Raw genomic sequence first — 20,548 nt, forward strand, 5'->3', positions numbered from 1 at the left:
GCTTCATTTAAAAACTCCATATTTAAACAACAGCGTGTTAGTAAATAGGCTTTAAAATCCGACTGGAGTTTAATATTCCGTTTCTAACAGGACTTATAAGGATTGGACCATCAGTGTTTATACACAGAGTAAAAAAATGCTGAGTTTATAAATTCAGTTAGAAACTGTAATCATGAAATTTATTTTGGTGCACTGATGTAGAATTAAAGGGAAGCGTTAAACATCTTGCACATAGTATGTTCATCTAGCAGTTGTCTCCAAGAGTTCTTAGCCTCCACCGAAAGAGTGTCGGTGCCAAGGTTTAGAACAGAAACCAGTTTGATGGAAAACCCACACAAGTAGCAGCAGTTGAAATATTCCAGGGAAATTCAGCAGCTAAGGGCTTCTATATAAACTGCCAATCAACAAATAATAACCATGTTAAACTGGTTATCTCACCCCAACCCCATCCCCCAATTCATCCCAATTCATCGTTGTCATCTCAGCAGGATTTGAAAAGGGAAAGGTGACACTTTTTGAGACCAGCACAGCAGGTGACACATTTTCATCATGATGTTTTTCACCAACCTACACATCAGCATTAAAGTATGTGCCTCCATTCAAGAACAAACATTTCAATTTCTTGTTTCAACAGCTGATTTCCCCCGCAGCATGTACGCAATGCGATAAATCAAATCATTGTGTTTCAGTTTCACATCTGATATGCTGTGTTGAGCTCCTTCAAGTTGATGCAAAGATCTCCTTCCTGATACTTTGTTTATAGCAGTGACACATGCTGGGGTGACTACAACTGTTCTTTGACAGTCAATAAAGAGAAAGATTATTGATAAGATTGAATTTAATTCCACAGAAACAGAGGCACTTATGTCAGTCCACTGTCTTTACGTGCATGCTCAGTATGAGGATTGCTGCAAAGTTAACACAATGCAAGCAATTGTTCACGGTTAATTGCATGTGTCATACCCATGTGGTTCCCAAGTTGTCACAGCTTGGGAACCACATGGGTTTTTTAATAATCATCCCTACCCTCTAACCTATGTACTCATGAAAACGTAATCCTAACCAGCTCACCGCCAACCTCTCTCCATACATTTTGCCTGTGCAACATAAGTTTGTGGAGGTATCGCCTTGTGATGTAAAGCCAGACCCCAAGGCATTTCGCAGCCAGAGAAGATACATAGACCTTGTAATAGGTTCTGGTCTGGGATCGCCAACTGATCTGGTTTGAGGAGGTTGGAAGAGTTAATTGGTCACACCATAAAGTTCTGGAACTTCACAGATTCCTCCTTCCAACAGGAGCACGACCAAAAGGTCTCCTTTTCCCAATCTCTAAGCTAGAACCCAATCACCCTAAGGAGGACACATATTCCAGCTGCTTCTAAACAGGATGTCAATCTTTACATCATAATCTATATCTCATGACCATAGTTTGGAGCATATACAGTCCAGTCAGTCAAGAGCTTTCCCTTTTAAATGACTGGTCAATCTCTGGTATTTCTATTAGTGTAGCAAAGCCCCAACTGGTCTATCCGTCAACTGGTCTTTACTGCCATGACACCTGGAATCTACCTCTTGACTTCACAGAGAGACCAGCACAGCAGAGACTCAAACCCAAATATGAACAGATCAATCCACCTTTTCAGGTAAAAACCACTGCCTCTGACTTAGACAAGATGAGTCTCATTCCAGCTGCTCAAATGTAAGCTAAAGGTCATGTCATAAAGACACCAACAGAAACACATTATCTGCAAAAAACTAAGTCGCCCTTTTCTTCATGACCACACCTCAATATACTTTTCCAAGGCAGGATCGGTGAGAACGGGCAGCTCAAGTGGAGCCCAACCAGCACCTGAAATGGGGACAGAGCCACAATGTTTTTTCAAAGTCCAAGATTCAACAGCTGGTCAGATCCATAAATAAACAGCATTGGGTGCTACAAGGTGGGCAATATAAAATCCTTGGACGACGGTGAGTTGGTGGGCCTTCAAAACAGATTTTTTATGTAATCTTAGGAGTCAAAACAGAGAGAAACACATGCATCTCCCATTCTTTGGCTTTGATCAAGTGTGAAATTTTAAAAGAAACTTTAATGGGAAATTGATGTTCTGAGATGTGAACCAATGTGTTTGACATTCAGGGTTAAGATAGATATTAAGGAATTAATTTTCGTTTTACATTTTTTTTCCAAGGAGCCAGATTTCCATGTAATATTTTCAAGTGATCTTAATAAATAGTCCTACACTTTTTTTTCTATAGTTTTTCTATAGATTTTGGATGTTTTTTTACTCATATTGATCAAACCCTCGTGTAAAGATTACAAGAAGGTCCGTCTTGTTGGAATGAAGCAGTGCTTAATCTTAAAACTCTCACCGTTTTCACCTAAAATCAAAGCTGTCGTCAGTGAGAAAGAGAGAGAGTGTGTATCCCTGTTTTACGAATCTTTTATTTACAGGAACCCAACAGAGAAACAGACTTCAGAGTTTTATCAAATCAAGTGGAGTAACGGTTTCAGACAACCACCAGCTGGGAATCCAGTTCAAAAGACCGACCTCACAAACATCAAGTCTTAGTAATAAAGACAAGGAAAATCGTGATGAACAGATGACCTCAGTTATATTTGACTTCCTTTCTATTTTCATCTGAATCTTTTATTTATCATGGATTACCATCGATTTCATGAGAACCCCTGCATGTGTGCAGCCTTTAAACTGAAATAACCCGATTATCTTCCTCTATCGGAACTGACACACCCACCACCCTCTCTCCTCTTCCTCTCACCCCCTTCTTTCCCCTCTTTTCACTTTTCTTTGTGGCCGCCTTGGCAGCGCTGCCGCGGTTGCCACAGAGACGGGATTTTTCATCCCCCCCCCCCCTTCTCCGCTGAATGACTGTGCCGCGGTTGGTAGGCAGAGGGGGTCACTCTGCTCCACCACCACCACCACCTTCATCATCACCAAAACCGCATCCAGGCTTAATCTAAGGTGACACGGCCAATATCCTCACGCAAACACACAAGGCAGCACACACACAGGGAAGCGTGTCAACACAGGCATGCAGCAAACACTCGCAGCAGCCCACCGAGAGGTATGTGTGTCACGTACATTTAACAAAACCCCTCCCATCTCCCACCGCCGCACGTTCATTCACATAATTCACGCCACACGTTTCCAGTGGATGCGCACATTTAGCCAAGCTTCCAGTATTGAACACACTTACACACGTCCTCTCCTTTGAACATCCAGAGTCAAAGCCTCTCCACTCCCTTTTCAAAACCAAATGTTAACGTCAAAGCTCCAGATCCATATCCGTTTTAGCCATTCATATTTGCAATATAAATCAAAAGTTTTCTGTTTGTTAATTGAATTAGGAAATGACAAGCCTAATCAGAAAATATTGGGGTAAAGATGCAGAGTTAAAGAGATAAGGAAAAGAAGGAAAACTGGTTGGAACTAGAACGTCAATGTGAAGCCTGTTAAATAGCATCATTGTTGAGGGGACAATTATAAACAATACGATCAGGATTTATTAGCATTATTTTATTCATTTTTTTGATTTGCTGCTGCGTTTCAAATCATTGTCCAGTTATGACTAAGTTTGGGCCAAGCTTCAGATGTCAAACTGATGGAGTTCATATTGGACTCAAGAATACTTTGGTAAACAGAGGAGTTCATGGTCACCTCCATAGCCAAGCTCAAACCATCACCCCTCCACCTCTGTGTTTCACAGATGCTATTGACTGTCAGTGCTGCTGTGGTGGGTTAAGTTTTCTTCAAATCAGACGCATTATGGCAAAACATAATGCGAGCCTTTGTCCTTCAACCCTCCCAAACAAGCTATACATGTTTAATTTCTTTCTAATTGTCTGGTCATGAGCTTTAATATTTAACATGCTAACTGACAGATGTCGAGTCTGAGATTAAGCTCTTTTTGTTTAGCAATTTCTAGAGCGTGGGTGAATTTCCTGGGAGGTCCATCTCTGAGAAGATTGACAGCCACTAACATTCTTTATTACCATACAAAAATGGTCTTAAGATTGATTGGAAATTACCTTGTAACCCTTCCCTGATTGATGGGTAGCAGCAATTGCCTCACTAAGGTCATTGCTAATGTCTTTCCGCCTATGTATTGTATTAACTCACTCCTGTATGCTCCAGAACCCCTGCTTTTATACAGTAGGTCACCCTTGCTCTCGATTAGTTACTCAATGCATATGATCTGCACCACCTGGCTGCTCCTTTCCCTACTTAAATCCCAAATAAAGCAGCAAGGGTGTACTTATTTTCTTTACACATAGCTTTTCCCTTTTCGCTTTGATATTCTTTAATACATAATAACAGCGTAAAATATGTTGCAGGTTTGTTGTACGTTTAAGCAGCGATGTTCGAGGTGGAGAGAAAACAAAAATGCAACTGAAAGCTACATATCTGCATTTAGAATTTGCTTGATGATTACAAACTTGCATTTTAAAAGCCAAGTCTTGTTTTTAAACACAACATTATGGGTAAACACTACTTGATTTGATTTTACCGTCATGCACATTGAGACAGCCTCATTTTCATGGAATGATTTCAAAGCAAGCTTTACACTGATATCATCTCCAGTCATTATGTGTGTTTATACTCAATTAACTGCCCCTGAGACCTGTAGAAGTACAACATGCTGGTAGTAAACCTCCAACTTACTGGCATGCTTTCACTTTGACTGGCATTTATGATGTGTTTAGAGCTTCCGTTTTCAATTGAAAGGCCACCGCCGTGGAAAAACAAAATAAAACATACTCAACAAATAAAGAAAGCACTGAAATATTTTAAGCCACTATTATACTGTAAAGGTACTAGGCATGAGATGTCATTATTGGTCACAAAATAACTGGATAACAGATCGTAAATTTGACCAGAATGCATCCGCCCTAAAGAGACAATGAACAGCAGCAAATTAGAAGACAGATGCAAGAAAGAGCAGAAAATAAAAAGTAGAAAAATGTAAACATAATAGGCATGAGTTATTACCAACCACAGCCCTGACAAAGCTGAGCTCTCAGGAGCAGAAGCACACATGACAAAACCTCTAGACCTTTTATGAACTTCAAATGAACTCTGCTTCCTCTATCAGAGCTAGATTTGCTGACGTCAAAGGAGTTTGGGCGTGTCGTCCAAACATCCGCACCACGCCTGCCTGCCTGCTTGCCTGCATGAACAACGCTGACAGAGGCCACCACCATGGAGTGCTGTGGACAATTTCTGATCTAATGTTATCCCTAAATGGACCTGGTATACAAAAAACCCATCCTTATAAATATGGCTATACAGGTACATAGTAAAAAATTTTAATATTGTAAAAATGTTAAATATTTTTTCAAGCGTCTTACCTGGTGTTCAGTTTTCCAAAGTCCTCTTTTCAGATGAAAGTAAAGTTTGCATTTAATGCTGCTGGTACTGGTCCACTGGGCTTTTTGATGTCCATAGACAAGCAGCCATCTACCAGTAAGGCTTAGAGCACTTCATGCTTCCTTCTGCTGACAAACTTTATAGAGATGCTGATTTCATTTTCCAATAGGACTTGGTACTGGCCCACATTGCCAAAGGTACCAAAAGCTGGTCCATTGATCAAGCTGTTACTGAGCTTGATTGGTCGGCAAACTGGCTTGACCTGAACCACAAAGAGAATCCATGGAATATTGTCAAGAGGAAGATGAGAGACACCAGAACCAACAATACACCTGAAGGCAGATATCAAAGCAACATGGGTCTCCAAATTACAAGAAATAAAAGCTTGTAATATTTCACTCTATGTGTGATGAATCTATATATGTTTTATTTTTTGAAACCATTTCATTATATTCGATTTTTTTAGATGTACCTGTAGAGCGTTTTTGCCTCACGTTTCACATGCCTGACACACAGTAGCAAATGTCTCATTTAAGGGGACATTTTTATCAAACGTGGGTGTCACATAAATTGATGTTACAGCAAATCCTTTACAACTACAACATTGAACACCATTAAACAAACTAACTATAATAGTTATCAGCCAACATGATAAAAAAATAAATCCACGATGTTTGAAGTAATATCTCATGGCACTTTTACCTAGTGCTTTTTTTAACTTCCTGCTGCAGCTAACTGTGCTGCAGTGCTAACACTAGCTTGTTTAAACACAAATAAGAATACATTTGGGGACAACTGTGATATTTTTTGACGCCTGTCATGCTTCTGTTACAGCAATAGACTTAACATTTTTGTCCGCAGTATACCAGTTAGCATGTCAGTAATCAATGTGAAGTCAGTAAGCTAGCAATCTAAACAGTCATTTGAGAAAGATCTTCTCCACTTTCACACCAGTTTTATATGTTATCAAGAGGGACTCCAGGGGAGAGTTAAAAACTCTCTTGCTGTAGATTTCAGTATGTGGACGTATGACTGTAGCTGATACTGAGAATTAGTGGAGGATTTTTATTTCCCAGTCTCTAGCAATTAAGATTACCACAGAAAATGGAAGATTGAGAATTTAAGCAAAACCTCTATTGTTTTTCTTAACCAAACTGCTCAAAGGCAGCTACTAACAATGAGAAATGTTAATGAGATAAGGATTTAAATGACAGTTGAAGGGAAACTTGAAGCCTTGTAGCTTTTATTCACACCTTTCCAGGTACAGTCACTCGATACAATGCAGGATAACCAAAATTCGGTTCACCTTGTCATCTATTAATTAATTATTTTGCAATCATGATTGTTTTTTTTTTATTGCTACCAACATGGATTTTAACAACATTAATCAAAATTCATTTTCTGATCCTATTCCTTCTAAAAGAGCTGTTTCAACAAAAAACTGTCAGCTGTTTGTAGCTTAAATGTCTGCATGAAACCTCTGCAAACATTAACTACATGCAATATATAGGCCGACATTTACCAAATCTGCTAATATTTTCGAAGTATCGTCTGATATCCTCGCCAACCCCAAAGGACAGAGGGTCAGCGTTCAGCCTGAGGCAAATTTTCAGCTCCTGTTAGACTGCAACAATGAAGCTGTGAAAAATCAAACTTTTACAATTTTTACATTTTCTATTAGAAGTAAAAAAAGGCAAGGAAAAGAGAAGAAATTCATTGCAATCCTACAGGTTTTTTCTCTTTTACAAATTCAAGACTAACCTCAGTAAGTCTGACTTCATGCACAACATCAAGCAATAGTAAAATCCTTTAGCCAAACAAAAACGTTAATATTTCCTACAAATGTGGTCACATATTTAGAACATGACTAATTAAATGAAGCTGAAAACAGAACTGGACTGATGGTTTCCATTGTTTGTATTGTTGGCATTATAAACCAAGTCCTTGTGACATTTCACAATAAAGCTTTTAATTATCTAAATTGGTTCTTTTAAATTAACCTTATAAAATAGCTGTAAAGATAAAACTATTGACATTTTGTATTTATATGAAAGTTCATATCATTTTTTAAAACCTCATAAACACAAACTTTTGGTTTCTATCTTTTATTCTGTAGAGAACTGATGGAACAGCATACAGGTCCTTCTCAAAATATTAGCATATTGTGATAAAGTTCATTATTTTCCATAATGTAATGATGAAAATTTAACATTCATATATTTTAGATTCATTGCACATTAACTGAAATATTTCAGGTCTTTTATTGTCTTAATACGGATGATTTTGGCATACAGCTCATGAAAACCCAAAATTCCTATCTCACAAAATTAGCATATTTCATCCGACCAATAAAAGAAAAGGGTTTTTAATACAAAAAACGTCAACCTTCAAATAATCATGTACAGTTATGCACTCAATACTTGGTCGGGAATCCTTTGGCAGAAATGACTGCTTCAATGCGGCGTGGCATGGAGGCAATCAGCCTGTGGCACTGCTGAGGTCTTATGGAGGCCCAGGATGCTTCGATAGCGGCCTTTAGCTCATCCAGAGTGTTGGGTCTTGAGTCTCTCAACGTTCTCTTCACAATATCCCACAGATTCTCTATGGGGTCCAGGTCAGGAGAGTTGGCAGGCCAATTGAGCACAGTGATACCATGGTCAGTAAACCATTTACCAGTGGTTTTGGCACTGTGAGCAGGTGCCAGGTCGTGCTGAAAAATGAAATCTTCATCTCCATAAAGCTTTTCAGCAGATGGAAGCATGAAGTGCTCCAAAATCTCCTGATAGCTAGCTGCATTGACCCTGCCCTTGATAAAACACTGGACCAACACCAGCAGCTGACACAGCACCCCAGACCATCACTGACTGTGGGTACTTGACACTGGACTTCTGGCATTTTGGTATTTCCTTCTCCCCAGTCTTCCTCCAGACTCTGGCACCTTGATTTCCGAATGACATGCAGAATTTGCTTTCATCCAAAAAAGGTACTTTGGACCACTGAGCAACAGTCCAGTGCTGCTTCTCTGTAGCCCAGGTCAGGCGCTTCTGCTGCTGTTTCTGGTTCAAAAGTGGCTTGACCTGGGGAATGCGGCACCTGTAGCCCATTTCCTGCACACGCCTGTACACGGTGGCTCTGGATGTTTCTACTCCAGACTCAGTCCACTGCTTCCGCAGGTCCCCCAAGGTCTGGAATCGGCCCTTCTCCACAATCTTCCTCAGGGTCCGGTCACCTCTTCTCGTTGTGTAGCGTTTTCTGCCACACTTTTTCCTTCCCACAGACTTCCCACTGAGGTGCCTTGATACAGCACTCTGGGAACAGCCTATTCGTTCAGAAATTTCTTTCTGTGTCTTACCCTCTTGCTTGAGGGTGTCAATAGTGGCCTTCTGGACAGCAGTCAGGTCGGCAGTCTTACCCATGATTGGGGTTTTGAGTGATGAACCAGGCTGGGAGTTTTAAAGGCCTCAGGAATCTTTTGCAGGTGTTTAGAGTTAACTCGTTGATTCAGATGATTAGGTTCATAGCTCGTTTAGAGACCCTTTTAATGATATGCTAATTTTGTGAGATAGGAATTTTGGGTTTTCATGAGCTGTATGCCAAAATCATCCGTATTAAGACAATAAAAGACCTGAAATATTTCAGTTAGTGTGCAATGAATCTAAAATATATGAATGTTAAATTTTCATCATTACATTATGGAAAATAATGAACTTTATCACAATATGCTAATATTTTGAGAAGGACCTGTACAGTTCAGATCTTTTCCCGAAAATGGCCCTCAGAGCAATTTTTAAATGTTTACCTGCTCCAACGCAACCAATTCCAGGGAGTAATTTCCCTCAGCAGTTTCTGCAGAAGCTTTCTAAAGACCTATACAAGTTTAAACTAGGTGCTTGTTCAGCCTTAGAAACCACACACCCCCTCAACAAGAAAAAAAGATTTTTATAATGAAAACATTTTATACAATATGACTCTCATAGTGACTGAGGCTTAAGAGGCTTAAGATATTGTCTGTGTTTCTTTTCCCTGCTGGATGAAAAGAGTGGTGTTGTGGACTCCCCCTTCCCACCAGCAACCCAGAAAAGCAGGGAATCACTATAGCAACCACTAATTCAACATTTTCTAAATCTGTAGTTCATACATTACCCATCAAGTACTTCTTATACTAATCCATCATCAGTCTAATGTCTTAAAAGGAGGAACATCGAAAATGATTTGCACATAAAAACTTAAAAAATGTTTTATTATCTTTTATCTTCATGTATTTTTTTAATGAGTAAACAACATCATAAGCTCCTCTGGGAAGTCTGCATTTTTTCTTTAGAATGAACAGGCTGTAAATGCTATGATGCCAAAATCATGAACTATACAAGGATGGCAGAGTAGCACATCAAGGCAGACTGAGTTAAACTGTCACTTAAACATACAGTCAACACAGATGGCCACTGGGCAGGCCAAGCTGTTCCTGGGGAGCTTGGTAAGGTGTGTGTTAGTGTGTGTATGGGTGCTTATAAACAAGCTCAAGGTTTTCTTTTTCTATCAATCCCTTTTCTCATTTGTCTTCCTCCTATATTCTCCAGATTTCCACCATCTACTTCTTGAGTTGCTTATGATGGACAGACCAGTTAATGATGAGGAAAAGAAAGGAAGAAGGAAAAACAAGAAAGATTCTTAACTTATAGCAGCCATAAAGTGTTAATTCACTCAGAATGAAATCCAGCATGTTTTCATGAGCCCAATAAACACCTAAATAAGGATGCTTCAGTTTTGCATCATGGTCATCAGAATCTGTACAATATTCAATGATTCAAATAAAACAGGTGGCTGAAATTTTACCCATGCTCCGTCTACTTTTAAGAGTATGATTAAAACTTACTTTTTGGATAAACTTTATAGTTAGGGTAAGTTTCTACGTAGTTATGTTTCTATCAGCTTAGGCTGCAGGGGGACATACTTTTCCTCCATAGCAAGTACACCTGACTCAGCACATCAGTCTTTAACTTTGTTTCTTTCCTAGGTGGATGTTTTAATGGAGCTATTGCTGCCTTTAATGACCTGTACTTTTATTGTCTTTCTTTCCTATAGGAACTGCGCCTGGGTCAACACTTCCATGTATGACTGTGTTTCTTTCCTGGACAAAGCTATTGCTGCCATTAACTAATTTATTGTGGTTTCTTTTTTATCTTTCTCATAGAAGGTACTCATGGTTCTGGGATTCTGAGTTTAGCTCTATCTTTTTCCTGGACATGGTCATGAAGGAGCTATTGCTGTTAATAATTAATTACCTGCAGTTTTTCTTTATCATAGAAAGTGCTTTTGTGTTAATGTGTGTCTTTTTCTTGGATGGAGCCAGTGAGGAAGCTATTGCTGGCATCAACTAATTAGTTGTACTTTTATCTTTATTATAAAAAGTACCCCTGGCTCTCTGCTTCTGTGTGTAGTTGTGTCTCTTTTCTGAATGAAGCCATGAGACAACAACTACGTCATTTTATTTATTCTTTATCTTCCCCATAGAAGTGCTCCTCACTCAGTGTTTCTGTTTTTTTGCCATTTCTGCTTCCTGTCATCTTAACATTCAATACATCAAAGCAAATTTTTTTTCCCTGTTAAAATAGAGTTGTTCCTCTCCACTGTCCCATATGCTTGCTCGGGATGAGGGATGGTGGCAAAGTCAACAACTCAAAGCAATCATGGGGTGTCCTTGGATAGATAACTTTTAAAAACTGGCGATATATAATCAGTTCACTGCATTGTAGTGAACTTGTTAGGGCTTGCGAGATAGAGGACCCCAGAATGCAGGCTAGCAGGCAGCATGACGGTAAGTGCAAAACGATTTAATAAAAAACAAAAACTCACTCTCAGAAGAGGCAGGAACAAAACAATAAACAGACAGGCAGGACAGGCTTGGTATGATCCACAAAACAAGATGTGAGCATGATTTGGCAAAACAAGAAATGAACATGATCTGAGAAATGTTTCCACGCCGAAAAACTGAACAGGTGTGTATATATGGAGTGTGAAACAGGTGGAGCAAGGAGACAGATTATCTTGGAGCAGGTGAACCGGATAAGGTTAATTGACAGACAGAACAAAACGTGGCTGGAGCTAAAACAGAGAAAACAAAAACTAAAGCATGACCAGGAAAATAATAAACAGAAGCATGATTCAAAAACTGTGAGAACATATAAGAAAAAACCAGAAACCAAACACCAAACAACCCCAAATCATAACAGAACTGTATTTGGATCATATGAGATTTTATATTACTGGATTTGAATTTAACCAATTTGTCTTATAAAATGCCTTAAAATTAAATTTATAATGAATTGGGGGCATCGGCAATGACTACTGCATGAAATGTCAAAATTACCTCACTTTCAGGTCACTTTCACAAATACGGAGCACATTAACAGTGGATTAATCTCTATTCTAAAGTCATAAAAGATAAAAATGTAACCAACAAGCGCTTTTTCTTTTAGCTTATAAATCAATCCTTCTGCAACAACTGAAAATAAATTCTTGCCAAAACAAAAAAAATTGTTTGTATGGAGGATATTCAACTAACACAGTATTCTTTTGTAACTTGATTAATGATTAGTCAAGCAGTGAAAGCAAGCTTGCATTCAGTGGAAATTCGATTCATCTCAGTGTCACCTCCAGATGGTGTGAATGTGTAGAATGTAGTGATGAAACATGAAGGAGGAGCAAGAGGAGGAGGAGGAGGAGGAAGGACAGAGATGCAGTAAGCTCCTGAACCTTGTACTGCAGCAGCCTGAGCATCCTGTAACAAAGTCAAAAAACAACTTGAAGTGGAGATTCTGTACCATTCATGAGTGGTTATAGATCTAACCAGTATGAATCCAACCAAATTCAACGTTTTTCACTCAGAACATCACTTTAAATCTACCTGAAGTATTTCTTATTTTAACTCTCCAACCCAGACTTGAACCTACTTAAAGTTGGTTAAGAGGTTGAGATTCTTTGCAGATCAGCAGCTCTGTGTAAACACTCAGACAGCAGGTGGATCTAGAGAAGCTCTGGTGGTATTTGCAGTCAGGCTTCAAACATTTCAATTCTGAGCTTGGATTTGGTGCCTGAGCTTGAATTTTTGGTATCATGACGAGAGAATCAGCCTCTTCTGCTCTGCCTTCGTCACATAAACAGAGATGTGTCCCTATAAATAGACCTAAAGCCCTGAAGCAGCCCGGCCTGAACAAGACTACCCAGTGAGCAGAGAGAAAAAAGCAATAGAGAGATACCAACAACTCTACTTCCCTTCGTGAGCTCCTTGGTTAATTCTAAGATAAAAAGCTAAAGTTTCTACCTCAATCCCGCATGCCTTATGTCGAATTATTCTTTATTGAATCAAGAAATCCCTTCCGGTTTCTTAGGAACACCCACATGAAACCACAACTAAACCAGTCTGTTTTTTAAATATTACATCTCCCATCAATCCATCGGCTTTGGGTGGATTTAGATTGATTCACGAAGGTGAATGATTCAGTTCCAAGTTTTTCATGGAGGATTTTAAAGGTCCTTTCCTATGGGGGAAGATCATTTCAGCCACTTGAAAGCAGCATCGCGGATGGACAATTAAAGTGAGAGTTTAGTGTTTTGACTTAGCTCTTTCTTCATCAAATAAATCTGAGCTGCACCCTTGTTCCAGCTGACATTTTCCTGCCATCATCCACACGACACCAATATACTTAAAATTGACTGTAGACTGTAGCTTGAAATGTTTTGTTTGAAAATAACAGACGCTCAAATTTGGGCCAGCAGATAGCTAGCTCCAACTAAGAGTCACTTTTTTGCAGCAATAATATTTGTCCATTAAGGTACTAGAGATGAATGTGGACTCATAAAACCAATTCCTGTCCATGTTGTGCAGGTTTTCCAGAAAGCTATATTGTAAATGCAAAGAAACACAAGGTTACACCAAGTATGTCTATGTGTTTTACTATGCGGAAAGAGCATTTTTTTAATTGGGAGATCAGATCGGCATGACTGCTGCTTTTCTCCACATTTATCAACCTTATTTTGTTGTTTTAAAAAAGGACAAACCTCTACAACATTACCATTAAACCTGCCTAAACATTGCATGCAATACATGAAGTTAGACTGAATGTTTTAAGATACCAGTTGATTTCAAACCCGATGTCAATGTTTTATTGCATTTTATTCATACACTAAACAACTTTGCCATCCAGTTTCATTTATCCCGGCTGACGTTTGCCTTATTTTCTCCTCAGACCTGCTCTGCATCATTTCTGTGATTCAGCGACTGAATGACACAACCAAAACAACAACAACTGCCAGCAACAACCTAAGCGATTGCTCAGATGCAAACACTAATTTGTTTTTTTAAAAACCTCACTTCCGTTTATCCCTTCTGAATCTCAAACACAACCAGACATGCACCCAGCTGGCTGGGTTGTTCACGATCAGATCTGACTCAAAGAAACCTCAGCCAGGAAACAAGTCTGTGCACGTGGATACTGAGAAGGAACTGGACAGAACTGAACACGGATTCCTGCAAGTCGCTGCTGATGTTGGTGATCAAGTTTGTTGTACATGAGGGCAAGAAAATACAAAACACAAAATGGGAAAATGCAACAAGCTCAGATATTTCCTCACCCTCTGGAGAACAAATATGAAATTATATTTAGAGAGTCTTCAACCAGCCTCCTCCATGAGTACCTTTAGATTACAAGTATGCCCCTGAATACTGGCATCGCTTCATGGAATCATTCATACATTCTGCCCAACATGTGGTGAAGACACGATGCTGAGATCACACTACATGTGTGGGTGCCCTCAGGGTGCTAATATATGATAGATGACCACTACTTCAGAGAAAGCTGTTCAAAAAGACGAAAAAGCCATACAGGTCCTTCTCAAAATATTAGCATATTGTGATAAAGTTCATTATTTTCCATAATGTCATGATGAAAATTTAACATTCATATATTTTAGATTCATTGCACACTAACTGAAATATTTCAGGTCTTTTATTGTCTTAATACGGATGATTTTGGCATACAGCTCATGAAAACCCAAAATTCCTATCTCACAAAATTAGCATATTTCATCCGACCAATAAAAGAAAAGTGTTTTTAATACAAAAAACGTCAACCTTCAAATAATCATGTACAGTTATGCACTCAATACTTGGTCGGGAATCCTTTGGCAGAAATGACTGCTTCAATGCGGCGTGGCATGGAGGCAATCAGCCTGTGGCACTGCTGAGGTCTTATGGAGGCCCAGGATGCTTCGATAGCGGCCTTTAGCTCATCCAGAGTGTTGGGTCTTGAGTCTCTCAACGTTCTCTTCACAATATCCCACAGATTCTCTATGGGGTTCAGGTCAGGAGAGTTGGCAGGCCAATTGACCACAGTGATACCATGGTCAGTAAACCATTTACCAGTGGGTTTGGCACTGTGAGCAGGTGCCTGGTCGTGCTGAAAAATGAAATCTTCATCTCCATAAAGCTTTTCAGCAGATGGAAGCACGAAGTGCTCCAAAATCTCCTGATAGCTAGCTGCATTGACCCTGCCCTTGATAAAACACAGTGGACCAACACCAGCAGCTGACACAGCACCCGAGACCATCACTGACTGTGGGTACTTGACACTGGACTTCTGGCATTTCCTTCTCCCCAGTCTTCCTCCAGACTCTGGCACCTTGATTTCCGAATGACATGCAGAATTTGCTTTCATCCGAAAAAAGTACTTTGGACCACTGAGCAACAGTCCAGTGCTGCTTCTCTGAAGCCCAGGTCAGGTGCTTCTGCCGCTGTTTCTGGTTCAAAAGTGGCTTGACCTGGGGAATGCGGCACCTGTAGCCCATTTCTTGCACACGCCTGTGCACGGTGGTTCTGGATGTTTCTACTCCAGACTCAGTCCACTGCTTCCGCAGGTCCCCCAAGGTCTGGAATCAGCCCTTCTCAACAATCCACCTCAGGGTCCGGTCACCTCTTCTCGTTGTGCAGCGTTTTCTGCCACACTTTTTCCTTCCCACAGACTTCCCACTGAGGTGCCTTGATACAGCACTCTGGGAACAGCCTATTCGTTCAGAAATTTCTTTCTGTGTCTTACCTTCTTGCTTGAGGGTGTCAATAGTGGCCTTCTGGACAGCAGTCAGGTCGGCAGTCTTACCCATGATTGGGGTTTTGAGTGATGAACCAGGCTGGGAGTTTTAAAGGCCTCAGGAGTCTTTTACAGGTGTTTAGAGTTAACTCGTTGATTCAGATGATTAGGTTCATAGCTCGTTTAGAGACCCTTTTAATGATATGCTAATTTTGTGAGATAGGTATTTTGGGTTTTCATGAGCTGTATGCCACAATCATCCGTATTAAGACAATAAAAGACCTGAAATATTTCAGTTAGTGTGCAATGAATCTAAAATATATGAATGTTAAATTTTCATCATTACATTATGGAAAATAATGAACTTTATTACAATATGCTAATATTTTGAGAAGGACCTGTATGTTTTGTTACGATAGTGACTCCTTAAGCATAAATACACACTGGAATCCATCCAACCATTTCCATGTTCTCCAACAGCCAATGAGCTACAGCCAATGAACGTCCTAGAAAAGGTCGCCAGTTACATACTCTAACCCAAGGACCAATTAGGGTGGCCAGTTAATGTAACATGAATGCTCTGAACTATTGGAGGACACCACAGAGAACCCATACAAGTCTAACAAAGAAAGATCCCAGCCCAGATTTAAACCCAGTATCTTCCTCCTGCTAGGAGCTACCAACCACAGCACAGTGTAAAACCCTTTTAATCTTTTCTAAAAGTCTTTAATATAAACAAATCAACTGAAAGACATGGATAAAAAGATTGATTTCTTGAGGAGTTTTTATCCAAATTGTTCCAAATCCAACTAAGTTTAATATCTAAAACTTAAAAAAGCAGTTTTCAATCAATTACTCCATGCTTTAAAGGAATAAAGTGAAACAAACCAACCTGCCCCAATCCAAAACAAAGTCTAAATCATGAATTAATTCATTATTAACCACATTTTTGGAAAGTTTATATCAGTTTCGAAACAAATCACTTAATCTGTCAGACAACATAAAGTAGACTGAAAGATCTGAAAAGCTCTTCTATATTTTTGACTCTTCCACAACCAACTGACTGGCCTTACTCCTTCAGAGTAAGCCCTGATGTCCTCCCTAATACTGATAAACTGTTTGGGTGAAATTCATTCATCCAGTTTTTTCCACCAAAGCAGATCTGATGAAACACTAGGGTCGATACAGGAGCCTCATCTCAACAGTTTCTATGAAAACAAAGCAAATAACTGATTTGGTCTGAGTCCACTCATTTCCACATCATTATATTACTAAAAACAACTCCTCCATTAAATGTTTGATTCTCTTTCTGCAGAGGATCAAACTGCACAGAGACCCTTTATTTACACTAATAACTATCTCTGCAAACAGGTGAATTTGATGCCCCCTTGTTATAAATGCTGTATGTTTGTAAATTCAGCTGAATATAGCAACTTTGAACACAGCAGTGTTTATTACATGATGGGTGATAATAACACAAACTTTAGTAAAAATAATAAAACGTTGTTGATAACCTTTATATTAATTAAAAAGTTCTCTTTAGGTGAAGCATAAGCTTCCAGCATCTTATATTAAGCAGACTAAAAGCAAAACTAAATCAATATCTTTTCCTCCAACTTGGACAAAAATGATTATTTCCTCTCCCCAGCAAAGAGGTGGGGCCAAGATGGACCTAGTTTCTTTTTTTCTTTCGGAGCTCCACTGCGACCTTTGAGCGTATGAGCACAAACAGCTGAGCTAAAAGAGCATAGCACCAGTTTGGCACTGGGAAAAACTCAAATGGAGTCAGACTGGGGGAGCATGCACTGCAGATGTGACTACAATGCTTGAATCAATGAATATGCCAAACTTCAGAAAACAGCATACAGGATTATGGATGTGAAGTAAAACAAACATCAAAATGAACTCCCGTTTTATGCCTTTGTATCTGTGTGTGTGAGGGACAAAAGCTCTGATATCTCAGAGATCAATTTTTGTTCAGCAGGTTAGTGAATCATTACCTCCTGTGTGGCATCAGTTGCCTCTCATTCAGCCACACATAGACAGACTTTGCACTCCTGCCACCTTTGCTGCAGCTGTCCTGCTGAGGATCGTACAACTGACCCTATTTTCATATGAACATCTTAGCTGACCCACACACACTGTACATAAAGCACAAAGCATGCTCAGTTAGGCCTTACTGGTGCATAATGACAGTGATGTTGTTAGTTTCCTGCACCTCCAATGACAAACAGATTAAACTGTGATGAAACGCTTCTCTCATGCGTCAAAAACTGCGACAAAGGTGAGGTGGAAACATAAAAACAGACGGAAAAAGCGAAGTTAGAGCCGAGGTCCACATTTTTGCCATTTTGATTTAGTTAATGCCCTCAAAGTGTAATGCAATACGTTGGAAAATACTAGTTGTGCATGAAGAAATGTTGGGATGTTTGGCTATAATGAAAATGGAGAAAACCGGCAGAACTGCCTTATGACAACTGCCAAGCACGGTGGTGGAGGAATGATGCAATGGGCTTGTTTCTGCACCTTGAAAACATTGAGTCAACTTTGAACTATTTCTTCTGTACACCAAAGTATTTTAGAGTCAAATGTAAGGCCATCCAGGTCTGCCTAAACTTGTCAGCAACAGGACAATGATGAAAAAGAAAAGAATCCAAATGTTTCAGTGGTCTAGTCCAAATCCAGACCTAAACCTGATTGAAATGCTGTGGTTAGAACCTAAGAGAGCTGCAAACTTCAATGAACTAAAGCAACATTGGAAAGAAAAACTATGCAAATTCCTCCAAAACAGTGAGAGACTGATAAAAATCATAATGAAAGGCTCCTAAAAGTTATTGCAATTTGAAGTCTATTTCTGCATGATTGTTAAATGTAATTAATTTTAAAACCTGGTAAAAACCAGATAATTTTATACATGTCCTGATATAGAAAACCCAGGAATCAAAAATTGATTTATTTTCACTTACGTATTTCAATCCACAACCATGTGAACCCATGTCTGCTCTGCTGCAAAGTGACAGGTGTTTGCCAGTACAACTACAGCTCATAACAGCCTGAACCGTCACAGCTGTACTGCTGCAGTACTGAATAAGAGGAAACCATATTTATTTTTGTGGTTTGTTAAGAAAAAATGTGACAAACCTACAATAGGAACTTTGTCAGATCAAGAAGACCTCTTTGTTAAAAGCAACCAAACTGATAATGTCATACAATTCTGAGCGGCGGGAAAAAACAGAACACGTAAAAACAGCTGCAGTTACGCTGCACTTTTGCAACCACTCTCATTGCACTTTTTAAAAAGTCACAAAACGTTGCTGATTCAGTTCAGTAGCAGCTACAAACTCCAGCAGATTTACTTTATTTGCTTTGTGCAGTGCTGCAAGTATTTACATGCATGTCCGGAGGTTGTGAGTTTAGATGTAAGTAATAAAAATGGGGTTAATTTCTGTAAAGTGAGGGGTTGTGATCATACCTCTCTTGGATTGTCGGGGGTTTAGAGATTTGTTCTGAACCTTCAGAATGTGGTCTTTTTTACTCACAAGGCTGCATGCAGATCTATTGGTTTCCACTTTCTGCTAAAAATACCTTCACTCAGCAAAGCAGTCCCAAGTTCTTTCACACAAATTGTACAAAAAGGAAACTCAAGCAACGTACTTGTGGTGCTAATCCACCTTTAATCCGATACTGAGGATAAAAACTTTCAAAACCATTCATGCTTAAAGAACAAGTTGACATTTTATTATTGAGACAATTTTTACTGTTGCTATTTAAAACAAAGTGATAGATCTTGAAACTTCCTTTCTCCACTTACATTTTCAGTCAACAGAGCGAAACGCTGCTGGGAATATTTCAGCTCTGTCTCAGAGAAATGTTTGTAAAACTACACTTCCCCCTAGCTGCCTCAATCCCTCTCAGCCCAGCAGCTTATTTACAGGCTCCCCTCCAGCATACGAAGGGACCTCATGTGTACATATAATGTGTCAAAAAATACTAAATAAGACAAAATATAATAATAAAATTCAGTTGTGTTCACCCGCCTTTGCAATGATAACCCTAATGTAAATTCAGTGCAAACATTTGCTTTCATAAGCCCACCTGTCTGTAATTTATTCTCATCATGCCAGGAGAGAGGCTGCAAAAATCTTCAGACTAAGGCGAAGGTTCGCTTCCCAGCAGGACGACAACACTAAACATACAGCCAGAGCTACAATGAAGTGGGTGACCAGCTCTAGTTCTCATAGCCAGTTCTCAGAGCCAGCTCTAGTTTTCAGAGCACGTGTTCTGTATTTTGTAGATATTTCACTGGTCCAACACATGTAAATCAAACAACTGGCTCATTGGCAGGCTGCTGCAGAACTTAATGATGTGTTTAGAAGGTAATTTAGCCATCTGAATGGCCTGGAGGAAAAAAAACAATCTAAAATGTGCAGGGCATTGGCTGTTGAGGACTGACGTTGGTCACTCCTGGGGGAAATAAAAGCTGGCCCAGTCAAAGTCCAGACCAGAATCTTAGACTCGTAAGACCAAAAAGTTGACGTCAACAAACACTCTCCATCCAATCTGACTGGGCTTGAGCTCTGTTGCAAAGAAGAATAGGCAAAACAAGTACAATTATTCACTAATTTGTACTAGTCTATGACATGAAATCCCAGTAAAACTCTTTACCGTTTGCTGCTGTAATATGAAAAAATGTGTGAAGGTCCAGAAAATGTAAATACTTTGCAAGGTGCTGTAAACCTGATGGGGTACAGAGAGTACCTGGATGCAGAGCACCTGGCTGCATCCATGGATGTATTTGGAAAAGAGGCTGCTGGCCCTTTAACAGCTAAGATGGTGTCCTATAAGCTGCAGAAGCTGCCTTCCGTTTCCTTTCTGTCTCCCAGAGATTTCTGAGCATTTAAATTTGAAGCTGAACTACCATCACACACTCACAGAGGGAGAGATGCAGATACAGAGGAGATGCAGAAGCTTCCGCGTTACGCGTGGAAATGACAGGATTGCCCTGTATGATGCACTTGCAAATGCAATGAGGTCGCAGTTATAAAACTCTTCCACTGATTGCAGAATAAAACTGGCTGT

The 20,548-nt window shown here is 39.6% G+C and overlaps 1 protein-coding gene across 1 annotated transcript in view; it reads right to left on the minus strand.

Moving 5' to 3' along the window:
- Positions 1–20,548, minus strand: part of klf8 (Kruppel-like factor 8) — an 85,531-nt gene that overhangs the window by 64,415 nt on the left and 568 nt on the right. The window lies entirely within an intron of this gene.

This window comes from Girardinichthys multiradiatus, chromosome 11 (assembly GCF_021462225.1).
Source record: "Girardinichthys multiradiatus isolate DD_20200921_A chromosome 11, DD_fGirMul_XY1, whole genome shotgun sequence".
In the NCBI taxonomy this organism is placed as follows: Eukaryota; Metazoa; Chordata; class Actinopteri; order Cyprinodontiformes; family Goodeidae; genus Girardinichthys; species Girardinichthys multiradiatus.